The 13,876-nt window shown below is 42.3% G+C and overlaps 1 long non-coding RNA gene across 1 annotated transcript in view; it reads left to right on the top strand.

Annotated features, from left to right (window-relative positions):
• The window catches only part of LOC135055231 (uncharacterized), a 168,858-nt gene that overhangs the window by 64,342 nt on the left and 90,640 nt on the right, over window positions 1-13,876 (top strand). The window lies entirely within an intron of this gene.

Below are 13,876 nucleotides of genomic sequence, written 5' to 3'. Positions count from 1 at the left end.
GACATTGTCGACCTAGTTACTGTTGACTTTCAATACCACACCCGTCTGCTCATATTCAACATACACGGACAACTGCACAAACTTCTCTTGTTATGTGTGCAAGGCAAAATTCTTAGTATCTCTATTGCTATTTTGTATGTATGTGTGTGTGTGTGTGTGTGTGTGTGTGTGTGTGTGTGTGTGTGTGTGTGTGTGTGTGTTTTTGTGTGTGTGTGTGTGTGTGTGTGTGTGTGTGTCTGTGTGTGTTTTTGTGTGTGTGTGTGTGTGTGTGTGTGTGTGTGTGTGTGTGTGTGTGTGTGTGTGTGTGTATACTGTATATACATGTCTGTACGTAAGTATGTTTGTATTTATGTATCATTTTTATGTATTTATGCAGGATGTTATTTATATCATCCAGTATCCCCTCATATTAAGTACACTTGAATAGAGCAGTACTATTGTTCTATAGGCAAGACAAATTTGTTACTTAATATTTTTTATCTATACTTTAACTGTAGTCAATTTTCCTCATTTATCTATAGTTTGCTGTAAATATTTCCACAATAAAAGTAAATTGTTACATACAAATATAGATATTGAGATATTCTTGATTTCCAATCTATTTTGACACCCTACAAATCTTACATGTAAAAAGTAAGTTTTGTATCCTCCTTCCTATTCAGTGGCGCAGACAGCTGCATTTCAGATGCCCATGGGTATGAAAGCTGCCAGGCAGAGCGACAGATTAGATGTGTCACATGGAGAATGATTGACATGCAGTGTAAGAACCCATCTTCTCAAAGCTTTGACATGTCAGGAGCTGTCAAACCCAAGCACGTTGCCAGAACACTGTGCAAATTCCCTTTGATGCCCTCTTCGATTTAGTCTTTTTTTAGGTATTCCTGGGCAGTAGGACCTGTCAGCTCTACTTATGAGCAGCACATATACCTGAGGCCACATAGAAAGTCACAAGTTTAGTCTGTTGAGGTTTCATAGCTTCACTCATAACAACCAAACTCTGAAGTCAAGGTGCCTGCGCTGATCACCTCTCTCATGCTCTGCCATAGTGGAAACCTCATCTTGAAAATCTTTGCAGCATTAAGTTTTCCATAAAAAAAACCATAATAACAATCATCATAAAACCAGTTTATAACATGTGTAAATGAACGGTTGAAAAAAGGCCACATATAAATTATAGTAGATAGATTTAGAACAGCGGAGAGGAGGAGGGCAAGAGGGGCTGAGTGGGCATATGCCGGGTCCATAATACTGATCTATATAATAGTCTGCTAAGGTCTGTTCCATCTCTGATGTGCTCATCGGGGCCGGGACTCACTCCTCAGGAGCCAATGGCTCTCACCGTAGCAATGGGACAGACCTTAGAGGACAGGGGATGACTCTGCAGGCGCTGTAAACAGGGTAAATATTAAAGGCAAGATGTACTAAAGGGCCCTACACACTGGCCGAGGTGCCCGAAGGCCGACCCGGCGTTGGGGGGGATGACGGTGGGAGTAACGCCTCCCTGACGTCACCCGGCCCCTTAGCCCTGCATGCTAATATGGCCGATATTGTCCATATTAGCTTGCAGGTATAAACGAGTCAGCACCAGCGATGAATGACCGCAGGGCCGCGCATTGGTCATCGTTGGTGCCTACACATTGAAAGATATGAACAATTTCTCATTCATTACTGAAGGAGTGTGTAGGGCCCTTAAGACTGCAGACTATGGGGCCGATTCAGACTTGATTATAGATGTGCTAAAAAAAAGCACATCTACGATCAATTACTCTGACATGCATGGGGACTCCCAGCACAGAGCAAGTCTGCTCCACATGCCGGATCCAGCCCCCACTCTGTCCCCACAGACATGTGAGAGCATCGCACAGCGGCGTTGCTTTTGCAAGTTTAGAGCAGGGACGGATCTAGACTTTTCTTTAGGGGGGGCGATTTACTGTTTAATCTTGACTCCTCCCTCTACAGTCCCAACTCCTCCCATCTGCAATCCTAACTCCTCCTCCTCTCAATTCTGACTGAACTTTTTGAGTGAGACTGAGATAGTGCTTTGTGATTGCTCTATGTACATGTAACTGTGCTATGGGGTAATTGTATTTATTAGCCCTAGTACCCACACACCAGCAAGTGAGGGGCAAATGCTCTGTAACCCTTGCTTTCCTGGCTCCTCTATGCTGCTGTGGTATAAGCTGCAGCACATCGTTCTGCCTCAGGCTCTCCCCGAAGAGCTTTCTTCTGCTCAAAAGTGGGCGTGGTTATGACTGTGCTAGGGGGGGGCGGTCGCCCCCTTCGCCCCCCCCCCCCCCCCAGATCCGGCCCTGGTTTAGAGTAGCCCTCTGCCTGTACAGCCCAGCTGTGAGGGCAGATGGCTACCAGCCATACGTAGTCCGGACTGCGCCCACCCCAATGCTGCCGCAACGCCTCCTCCCGCCACACGACTGCCTCTGCCTGTAAATCAGGCAGAGGTGATTGCAGAAGTGAGATGCTGTTGCATTTTACTGTGTGCGCACGCTTCAGCCTGCAACTGCTGCCGTAGCTTTGTCCAGATCTGAATTGACCCCTATATTCCACCAAACATCGCAATGATACTAATTGCAAACGTACTAACATATGTGATTAGTATCGCAAAGGACTGCTCTTTCCGAAAAAGAGCTGCCCATCTGCGAAGTAGGGACTCCGTGATTCAGGCCGGGAGGTTCTCTGCACATGCACAGAGGGACGTGGTGGATGCAGTAGGGGTACTGGAAAGGATCCAATTCATTCCCTCTCAGGAAGTAAACCAAAGGCTTCTACTGGGTATGCTGGGAGAGATCCGTATCGGATCCTTTTCAGGAAGATTGGGGAAAGAAGCCCATAGGCTTCTAAAGTGTTCCAAGCAAATGTTGTGTCCCTTTACTAGTTAAGAATAAATGTATAACTTCCTGCATTTCATTCTGTGAAATGTAAAATAGCCAAACTTGGACAAATAAAAAAAAAAATTGGCTCCATAAAAACAATACTATTGCATGTAATATTCCATATAAATAGCTAATACATAGCTTACATTTATATATAAATTATCAAGGCGGTTAGGGCCAGGTCTGACTCTAAACATCAGTGAGCACTTGAGCACCTGTACCTTGCAGTAGCAATCCTTGCAGTGCAAGTGACAGCCATGGATAGAGACAGCAGCTGTGGTAGTTGCAAAACAGTGGTGGTGATAATCGTGCCATGAGGTAAATAGCTCAGGAGGCACTGACTAGTACCAGAGCCAGATTTACTCACAATTTATGAGCCAAAGGGTGCATGTGGGCATAATACACAGGTGCAGCAGTATATATACAGTATCAGAGATGTGCGGAAAAGTTAAGCAGATGAGGCACTGCCTCACCTGCCATAGACTTTCTACTCCAGACATTTGATAATAAAAATCATTAGAATAATAAAAAGAAGATACTTATCATATATTCTTTGTATTTGTCATATACTTAATATAGTCAAACTTCTGGTTTAAACGTTAGTATGGCAGGAAAGGCTCTGCCTCACCTGTCTCACCCCACCGCACACCAATGATATAGGTACATGTGCTGCACCTCCATGCGTACTCCATGCAGCCAATTATTTATTATTATTTATTAACAGTTTCTTATATAGCGCAGCAAATTCCGTTGCGCTTTACAATTTGAAATAACAATAACAAACTGGGTGATAACAGTCATAGAGGTAGGAAGGCCCTGCTCGCAAGCTTACAATCTATAGGGAAATAGGCATTTGTACACAAGGAAAGGTGCTATCTATTGCATAGAATGAACAGACATGTGAGGATATGTGTGGACTGTACAGAGTGGATGTAATTTGATAGGAAGGTTTATGAAAGTTATGTGGGCGGTTCAGGAATTTGATACGCTTGCCTAAAGAGGTGAGTTTTGAGGGAACGCTTGAAGGTTTGGAGACTAGAGGAGAGTCTTATTCTGCGTGGTAGGGCATTCCACAGAGTGGGTGCAGCCCGATGAAAGTCCTGCAGTCGTGAGTGGGAGCGAGTAATGAGTGTGGATGAGAGATGCAGGTCTTGTGAAGAGCGAAGAGGTCGGGTTGGGAGATATTTTGTGATAAGCGAAGTGATATACGTTGGTGTAGTTTGGTTAATGGCCTTGTGTGTGAGTAAAAGTATTTTATATTGAATGCGGTAGAGTACAGGTAACCAATGGAGGGACTGACAGAGTGGATCTGCAGACGATGAACGTCTAGCGAGGAAGATAAGCCTCGCCGCTGCATTCAGAATGGATTGTAGTGGTGAGAGTTTCGTTTTGGGAAGACCAGTTAGGAGACTATTGCAATAATCAATGCGGTAGATAATGAGAGCGTGGATTAGAGTTTTAACAGTGTCTTGTGTAAGGTATGGTCGTATTTTGGATATGTTTTTTAGATGCATGTAACATGATCTTGAGACAGATTGAATGTGGGGAACAAAGGACAGATCAGAGTCAAGGATGACACCTAGGCAGCGAGCTTGTGGGGTAGGGTAGATAGTCGAGTTTTCAACAGTGATAGAGATATCAGGTTGGTACCTACTATTGGCCGGAGGAAATATAATTAACTCTGTCTTTGAAATATTAAGTTTGAGGTGGCGAGATGTCATCCAGGATGAGATGGCAGAAAGGCATTCAGTGACACGGTCCAGTACAGATAGGGACAAGTCAGGGGAGGATAGGTAGATTTGAGTATCATCTGCGTACAGATGATACTGAAAACCAAAAGAGCTGATTAGTTTACCAAGAGATGAGGTATAGATAGAGAAAAGCAGAGGACCCAAGACTGAGCCTTGCGGTACTCCAACTGAAAGAGGTAGCGAAGAGGAGGTAGATTCAGAGAAGCGAACACTGAAAGAGCGATTAGATAGGTACGATAGGAACCAAGAAAGGGCTGTGTCTTTAAGACCTAGGGATTGTAGTGTCTGTATGAGAAGAGAGTGGTCTACAGTGTCAAATGCAGCAGATAGGTCTAGAAGAATAAGTAGTGAGTAGTGGCCTTTAGACTTCGTAGTGACCAAATCATTAACCACTTTAGTCAGTGCCGTCTCTGTGGAATGTTGGGAACGGAAGCCTGACTGAAGTGGGTCCAACAAAGTGTATGAGTTAAGAAAGTGTGTGAGTCGAGTGTAGGCAAGTCTCTCAAGTAGCTTAGAGAGACAAGGGAGCTGAGAGATAGGGCGGTAGTTTGAGAGAGCATTAGGGTCAGAATTTTGTTTTTTTAAAATGTGAGTAATCACTGCATGCTTGAAGTTGAAGGAAAAATACCAGTAGAGAGAGATTACAGATGTTAGTTAAGGTAGGGATGAGCACCAGAGACAGAGCTTTACTTATTTGTGAGGGTAAAGGATCAAGAGGAGAGGTAGTAGAGAAGCAGGATGAGAAGAGTGATGATACTTCATCTTCATTTGTGGGATCAAATGAAGAAAGAGTGCCAGAGGGTTCAGGTAAAGAACGGAGCAGGTCACTGGCTGCCGAAGAGCATACCATTTCATCTCGGATCTTAGCCAATGGAATAAAATAGTGCAGCAGCCCTCTTGGTACAGTGGCTGACCAGCATCACTCCACATGAATAAAAGCTATTTGGCTCTGTATCAGTCAGTAAACCAACATATTGGGGAAGGAGGGCATGGACTGCACACCCTAGCTATTCATAATGGATGTGCTATCTAGCTGAGACTTAATGCTACAACACAGAAAAAGAGAACAGGTGCACCATACACCCATTGGAATTACAATAAATGTAATACTTATACATCATATCTGAGGTTTTTGATATAAAATTAGCCAATATTATGAGCCTGCCCACCATTTGTGAAGGTTGGGGTGGTTTGGGGTTGCCTTGCGCCCCAGAGACGCACCTCTATAATGTTAGGGACCTGCCCGATGAGGTTGCGAGCAGAATTGCACGGGACCTGGCAGCTCACTCGCATCAGGCATCTCACGCTGCCTGGAGTATTAAGGCTAGATGTATGAGGATGCATCTGTACCCGCATCACTAACATTTGCGTTAAATTTCAATTTCAGTCTAAAATATACTGTATATCTGTATTAAAAATTCCAAGTTCAGTTTAGAACATACATATTTTTCTTATATATATTCTGTAATACATTTTGCATTTCTCTTCTTATTAATTTCATATTTCTGAGAGTATTGTTGTTGCCTAGCAATATGACGCTCATCAGAAATCATTATTTATCCCCTTGTCGTTATCATAGACATAAATTGACAATGTTATAGCCCATTACTTTCCATTGTACCATGTTTAAAGTGTTACAAATGTAAATAGGTTCTCTCTAAAACACATAATAGGTTCTCTCTAAGGGCGGGATGTACTAACCTTGCGGTGTACATCCAGCCACACATCGCATCCATATTAATCGTTTATGTACTAACATACGCAATTAGTGTTGCAAAGGACAGCTCTTGCGATAAAAACTGTCCATTGCAATGCGTGCCGGTCACTGGACTTTTGGGTGTCGTCCAGGGGGGTCTGTATGCGCATGAGCATGCTGGGAGGGATGCAACAGGATACCTCACACTGAGTGACGCGGAAAATGAAGCCCATAGGCTTCAATAGGGTAACGCCAGCTATAGCTGCCATTTTGCTCCGCGTTGAAGCCCCGGCGACAGGGATTTAGTACATTTGGAAATGCTGTAAAAACCCAAAAAAACGCATTTTTACTGCATTTCTTTTTTAGTACATCCCACCCTAAAAAAACTTATCACAAAGATGAGTTCTTATTTACAACTTATCTTTAGGACAGAGCTTATGTATAAACCAAAACGACTTCTCTGTGAAAATGCATACTATATTATATGTTGTCAGTGGCGGAACTCGTGAAGGCAAAGAAGACATTGGCCGCCGGGCGCTGGCTGACAAGAGGACTCATACTGTAGAAGTAAGGCCGGCTCAAGGACCAGTGCATTCACTGCCGGGACCCTGGGCAATCAAGGGGTCTATTTACTAAGTCTTGAATGGAGATAAAGTGGAGAGATATAAAAGCACCAGCCAATCAGCTCCTAACTGCCATTTTTCAAACACAGCCTGTGACATGGCAGTTAGGACCTGATTGGCTGGGACTTTATCTCCGTCTGCTTTATCTCCACCCAAAGCTTAGTAAATAGACCCCATAATCGGGTGATGCTGGCGACAACTGCATGACAGCCACTCCTCCAGTTCTACAGTAGTTTCAGCCTGAGAAGCAGCGCTGACCTCATCCATGCTGCTCTGACGCGACCCGACTGTGACCTCAGGCGACGCGGCCGCACAACATCCATTTCTTTTTTCTTCCTAACCCAATCACATGTCTCATGGCTGTATTTGGGGTGGATGCAGTCAGGATGCCGACAGTCAGGATGCCGGCGCTCAAAATCCCGATGCTGGAATCCTGACAAGCGTACTAAATGCTAACACTGGAACTCCGACAAAGGACGAAATGCCAGCGCCAGAATCCCGACCACCGAAACATAATTATGACGGAGAATCCTAGCTTTAGTGCCGTTGGGATGGTTGCTAGGTTTATGCTGTAGGGAGAGGGTTATGGTTAGGCTGCGGGAAGGGGTGGGGGGTTAGGTTTAGCCACCTCTGGGGAGTGTTAAAGTTAGGCTGCAGGGGGAGGGTTCTATTTAGGCTGCAGGGATGATATGGTTAGGGTTAGGCTGCTATGGAAAGAGGGTTAGGCTATGAGGAGAGAGGGTTAGGTTTAGTCACCACTGGGGAGGGTTAGGATTAGGCTGTGGGGGAGGGGGGTTAGGGTTAGGCTGTGGGGAAGGGGAGCTAGTGTTAGGCACCCCCGAGGAGGGTTAGGCTGCGGGGAGGGGGGAATTAGATTTAGGCACCACCAGGGAAGGGTTAGGGTTAGGCCGGGGGTAGCTTTGTGATGCCGGTGTCGACCTTCTGACCGCCAGTATCTCAAGCACCAGTATCCTGTATCACACCCATTTGGGTGTAATATTAGGGCAATTAATCTGGCATCTATCTTGTGACAAGGACATACAGTTGTTAGCATTCCCATTGAAGACATTAAGCTGCAGAAATATTGCTCCTGCTCATAACTGTTATGGTTAACATAACTGGACAAAAGTGACGTATTACTTGTGTGGGGGGTGGGGGCACCATCATCTATTTTCCTCCGGGTGCCTGGTATGAACTTACGCCACTGTATGTTGTACATACATATATTCATCCAGCTGTGAAATACTGCATCAATATAAATGTTATGGTGTATGTAATGATATATTATGGCAGAGATGTATAAAGCCATGGAGAAAGATAAAGTGAAGAAGTTTCCAAAAGCTTTGGCGTAGTTGCCCCAGTTGTTCTGGGCAACTACTCCACTTTCTCTCTCTCCAAGGCTTAATACATCTCCCCTTACAACTTTTGTAATGAACAGCTTTGTTTGTTTGTTGTTGTTGTTGTTTTTTGGGGGGGTTTATAGCAAATGTCATGTCTTTATTGCCATATACACAAAGTCAGATAACTTTTTGAAAATAAGCTAGTTTCATGATAATAGTGGGGCATATTCAATTACGTGCAGGGTCTAGGGCACAAGGAAAAGCTCCGGGTTTCATTGCCACCGCTAGTTAATTATTCTGCATTTCTAAACTAACCCGTATCTTGCGCAGAAATCTGTGGGTTCCCTTGTCCTTTAAATGCAGAGGGTGCATTTTTACACAGGCATTTCCTCGCAGCTCCTGAGGCTGCTAGGAAAAATCCGCCCTTTGGAACTTAGTACACAGGGTTTCCGCAGCTAATTAAATGGGCAATGCTGACAACTAGATGTCGGGTAAACCCCTAGCCTAATTGAATATGCCTCATATTCTTTTTTTTTCCCTATGGATCAAAGAGATAAATAAGTGGTGTCTGTCCTAGAAGTCCTGTAGTTAGCAGTGCACTCCATGCTAGTGCACTGATGTCCCTGCTTCATGCAGCTTTTCTCGGCTTCTCCTTTAAACCTAAATGAAAACAATGCTAGCATGCTAGAACTCCATTGATAGAGACTGAAATGTGCTGACTTGGAGAGTCACCAGATGACTACAGCTGTAATTGGTATTATGGAATGCTGAGCAGCAGCAGCTAGTACTCACATATTACCATATTGCTGGTAATACCATTTCATAATACAGCATTGGTGATTAGTCACTCAGAGACAGACATGTAGTTACAGCCACTTCTTGTTTAGACCAAACTAGGAATAATTTAAGCGCTTATCAGAATTAACATGATAAATACTCAGGCCAAACATGGGCAGAGATCCAATAGCTTCAACTTAAATCCATCATCATTCAGCAGCACAGCCTTCAATGTCTTATAAGAATGGAAAGTGTGTGTAGTATTATTGGCACCTGAAATTCTCCTAATCTTTCTCATCACAAACAAGGTCTACTATTTTTTTTTTATTATTATTTTTTGGTTATTGTAAGATGACTTGTGTTTCATCCCTCTAGTACATTTTATGTTTGGAGATTAGGTCTGAAGCAAACATTGGAAAACTTCAAAAGGTAAATTTCCGAAGAGCTTTTTGCTGTTGTAGGTGCTTGTGAAAACAGAGCCAATACACTTGGTGTCAGAGGATTGAACAATGCAATGATGACTTGGCGCGCTGTAAAAGGAATACTACTGTCAGTGACTTCAGGGACTTGATCGAAGGACGGAGCGCGAGAAACATAAATGGGCCAGGTTAGAACACCGAGAACCAGTACAGTAGGAGGGGCATATGAGGAAGCCGAACTCTATAAAATAATGCAAACAGCTCCCCTATTCCTTTTTCTCTCTTTGGGGGCTATTTAATAAACATAATTATGTAAAAACAACAACAACAACAGGAAAATGTGATATTTATGTATTCTAGAGAGAGATACATATATCTTCTCCAGTGGCAGTTGAAGCACAGTCCAATAGTCAAATAGGGGAACCACACCAACTACCACCCCACACAATGCCAAACATTGCTGTCTGGAACTCACTGGCAGTTGGTGTGGCTCCCCTATTTGAATTTTAAAATGTGTTAAAAAGTTAGGAAATTGCATGGATTTTTTTTCATATAGCCAAACGACAACAAATAATCTGAATTTATTGTATACTAGCTGTTCTACCTGTTCTTCACACGGGAGTTTCTGATTTTCATGGTTGTAAATATAAATGAGTGTTAAAAATTTGGTCAATCTATAGAGCTTTAAATTTAAGACGTCTTAATGTAAGTAAATATTAATCCATGGTTCTTGGCGTTACCCGAGGAGCACCCGTAGCAGATATGGTAAAAAGTAACCGAACCATTTTTGCAGTTTGTTAAATTCTACACACTGGAGGTGCAACCCAAATTTTCATACTTTATCGTTCACGTAACGCAAGCCATGCGTCGGTAATGACGTCATTATGTCAACACCCTTTTCATCCCCTTAGGGAAGGTTTATTAAAATTCTAATTATGCAGTTTTCCTATTTCCCACCTGAAGAATACCTATGTTACATTTCAGCTTCCTAACATATCGGGAAGTAAGCAAATTAGTGATGGGTCAGTGAGTGAGTGAGGGCTTTCACATTTATATATATAGATAATCTTTGTTCTGCAATCTTCAAAAATATTATTAGTTTCTTAGAGTTTTGGGGGCATGTATATTAATTATTAGGTTTCAGATTAACAATTATAATTTTTTTATTGACACTTATCGCGGCAATAAGAAATGAAGAAGTATCATCTGGATGTATGAATACTTATATTCAAGGAGAGGAGCTCATTCCTGCGATTTATTAGAAGTGAAGTGATCGGTAATACAAACATTTGACATGTGTGGTCTGATCACCATGCATGTGCAAGCGGCAACTGCTGGGGAGACAACCTATGGTAACTATTGTGGAGTATAGCCCATAGGCTACAATGGTTGACGTAATCTTAACATAGAATACTGTAGCTGCATAGGCCAAGCTTCAGAATGCTTTGAATTTAAAACCTATGGGGATGGCTTTTGCAGTGAGAAACTGGGTGCCTCCCTAAATACATTAATAATTGATATTTGTTGATTAAAAGGTTCCTTTGTAACATATCTAGATCACTTTTTAAGACTTAGCACATCTGGTCCTGAGGGAGATCTATCAAGCCTTGGAGAAGGAAAAAGTACCAATCAATCAGCTTCTGTCATATTTCTAGCACAGTCTGTAAAATGACAGGAGCTGATTGGTTGGTACTTCATCTCTCTCCACTTTATCTCTATCCAAGCCTTGATACATTGCCCCCTTTGTGAGAAGAAGGTTGCAATGATTAACTATCTGTAATTCAAGTAATAAAATGCACAGTGCTGAAAACCAAGTGTCATTTCTTAAGACCACCATTGCACGCAGCTCAGTATAAACACTCAGGAACCTCACGTCATAGCAAGTCGATTAAACAGATCATCCACTTTAAGCTGTGCATATTATTAACATAAACCTTGATCAAACATTAGAACAAGCAGTGACACGATAGTTTATTGCTGTGCCAAGTGTTGAACATGCCGCAAACGCTTAAGGCATTTGGGGGAGATGTAACGATGAGCATTGAAGGACCTTAGAGGAGGCACTAATCGACTCTATCTACTGTAGGAACTGGTCTGGGGTGATGGTGGCCAGATGTGAGCGCGCATTAGGCCATTCCTGGGGATGGTCTTTGATGGATGAAAAACAGGAAGGAAGAGAACACAAAAATAGACATGAAGACAGGGAATATTGGACGTATATACCGTGATATTTTGCTGTCCTTGTTTTATGTTTTTCAGCTACACCAAATCGTCTTCAGAGTATCGGGGCATGTTTTTGGCTCCCTGCAAGCTAATTATTTGAGCTCCCACTGAGTGTAATATTGTCACCACGTGTTGTGACTAAGATCACAAGGACTGTGTTGTTAATCATCATTGATCTTACATTACACTGATGTGCAGCTGCATTTGAGTAGATCACAATATTTTCTGGCAAACAAATGTTCAAACACTTGTAGCAGAGATGATGAAGGGCTTGGTGGGCTGAGCAACTGAGGACATATGTTACATTTCCTAGAGCATTCGCTATGGCTAGAACCCCTAATTGATTTTTACTATGCCCAAGTCTAAAGTTTACTCAGTATATAAAAAATGACATTTTGTCAATCTTGGAATCTAAATGCAATAAAATAATGTAGGAACATTTTCCTGACAGTTCTGGTAGTCCAGGTGCATCAAGTCTTTCTATTCTAGCAAAATAAGCAATCTAGCTTAAAAGACAAAAACACAGTTACAATTTTATAGATGTATCCCCAGAGGTCAAATGTAATGTGGTTACCCTGATTTTAATAATAAAATGGAAAATACTTCATTGACCTTTCTTCACAAAAGCTTAAAAAAAATACCCACAAATATGTAACCACTGCCTAAATGGTTTCTGTGTTGGGCCATGGGATCAAACCTTTAAATACTGATTTAATATAATGACACTGTGGGCATCTGATGACATCATTAGTGATAGAGTATTGTTTTTACCTATATGTAAATGTCACTTTTTATTTCCTTTTGCATTTTACATAGGTATCTGCACTCAAACCAATGCTGTTCACTCTGCAAGAGAAGAGTAAGGATTCAACTGAGCTGGCAATTCTTAGACCTGCTAGACAGCACTGGTGTTGAATGAGTTAACGGTTCAGTTAAGCAAGCTGACCTATCCTTCTGACTCTTGTTGGTCTGGTTGTGATTTGGTTAACTATCTAATAAATCAGCAGATCGTTAAGCCTTGGAACCGATATTGTCCACTCCGGCAGTGAAGAGGTTTAGAGTGTAGATTAACCAGCAGGTTGCTCATGCTTGGAACTCATGTTCCTAAACTGCTGTGCAGAATGGGTTAAAAATTCTGTTAAAGCAGCAGGTCGCTCAGTCTTAGAACACATATTGTCCTCTGTCTTGAAATGGTTACAGGAGGCAGACCTAAACATTCCCACGGAATGAGTCAGATGGACTGAAATGAGCTGTGTTTTTGGTCCGGGGATGCTTCTTATGTACATCCTGTTGTGTAATTAACAGTAATTTTTACCATACCAACAACCAACATCAGTTCTGCACTACCCTCCTCCTGCACTAGATCTGCAGGATGTGGGGACACTGTAAGCTTCCTATATACAGTGTGTACACTGTATTCTTATAACCAATACACAACACCCTAGTTACAGTAAAGGCAATTGGCAATGCCCCAGAGAGTCTTTGTCAAACTGTATGTGCACATAGGGGAAAAAAGTTGCTGCAAAATCTAGTCTGCTAAAAGTTTAGGACCACCATCTTCAATATTTGCACCTTTTCTGTATGTCTCCTAAAACACTGCTTGGTTTAGCCACAGTTATCGCTCTACAATTAACCATGAGAGTGAAGGGACATCAGGAGTGTTGTTATTACAGGTTATGTCACAATTGTGTTGTTGTTTGTAGTATATAAATACATTGATAGCTCAGCACTGTACTGCAGGTGTGGAGGCAGGATTCCACATAGAGTAGCTTCCAATGTTGTGCTAAAATCAAGGCCTAAGTATGATGAAAAAGCTCTAAGATGATGTGCCAAACCAAGAGAGCTGTAACTTGTAACTCACTTTAGTAGATTACATGCATAAAGAAATCCTATTTACGAGGTTTAGGCACGCAGACACATGCATAATATCATGAGACCACAATGAGAACTGTAACATGAATACAGAAAATACGTAACATTTGAATGACAATAAACAGTAAAATAGGAGCATCCTTTAAAAAGTACAAAACGAGCCTGATAATCACGCACTTCCAGAGGGTATTGCAGATTATGCATCACCAATAGAAATTGGGGATCATTGTCTAACAGTCATATTGGAGGCCATTGTGAATGTTGGACTGAAAGGAAGGGGAAAAGAA

The sequence above is a fragment of the Pseudophryne corroboree genome, chromosome 3, assembly GCF_028390025.1.
Source record: "Pseudophryne corroboree isolate aPseCor3 chromosome 3, aPseCor3.hap2, whole genome shotgun sequence".
Lineage (NCBI taxonomy): Eukaryota > Metazoa > Chordata > Amphibia > Anura > Myobatrachidae > Pseudophryne > Pseudophryne corroboree.
Note: the sequence above shows the minus strand (reverse complement) of the source record. Positions and strands in the feature narration are given on the sequence as shown.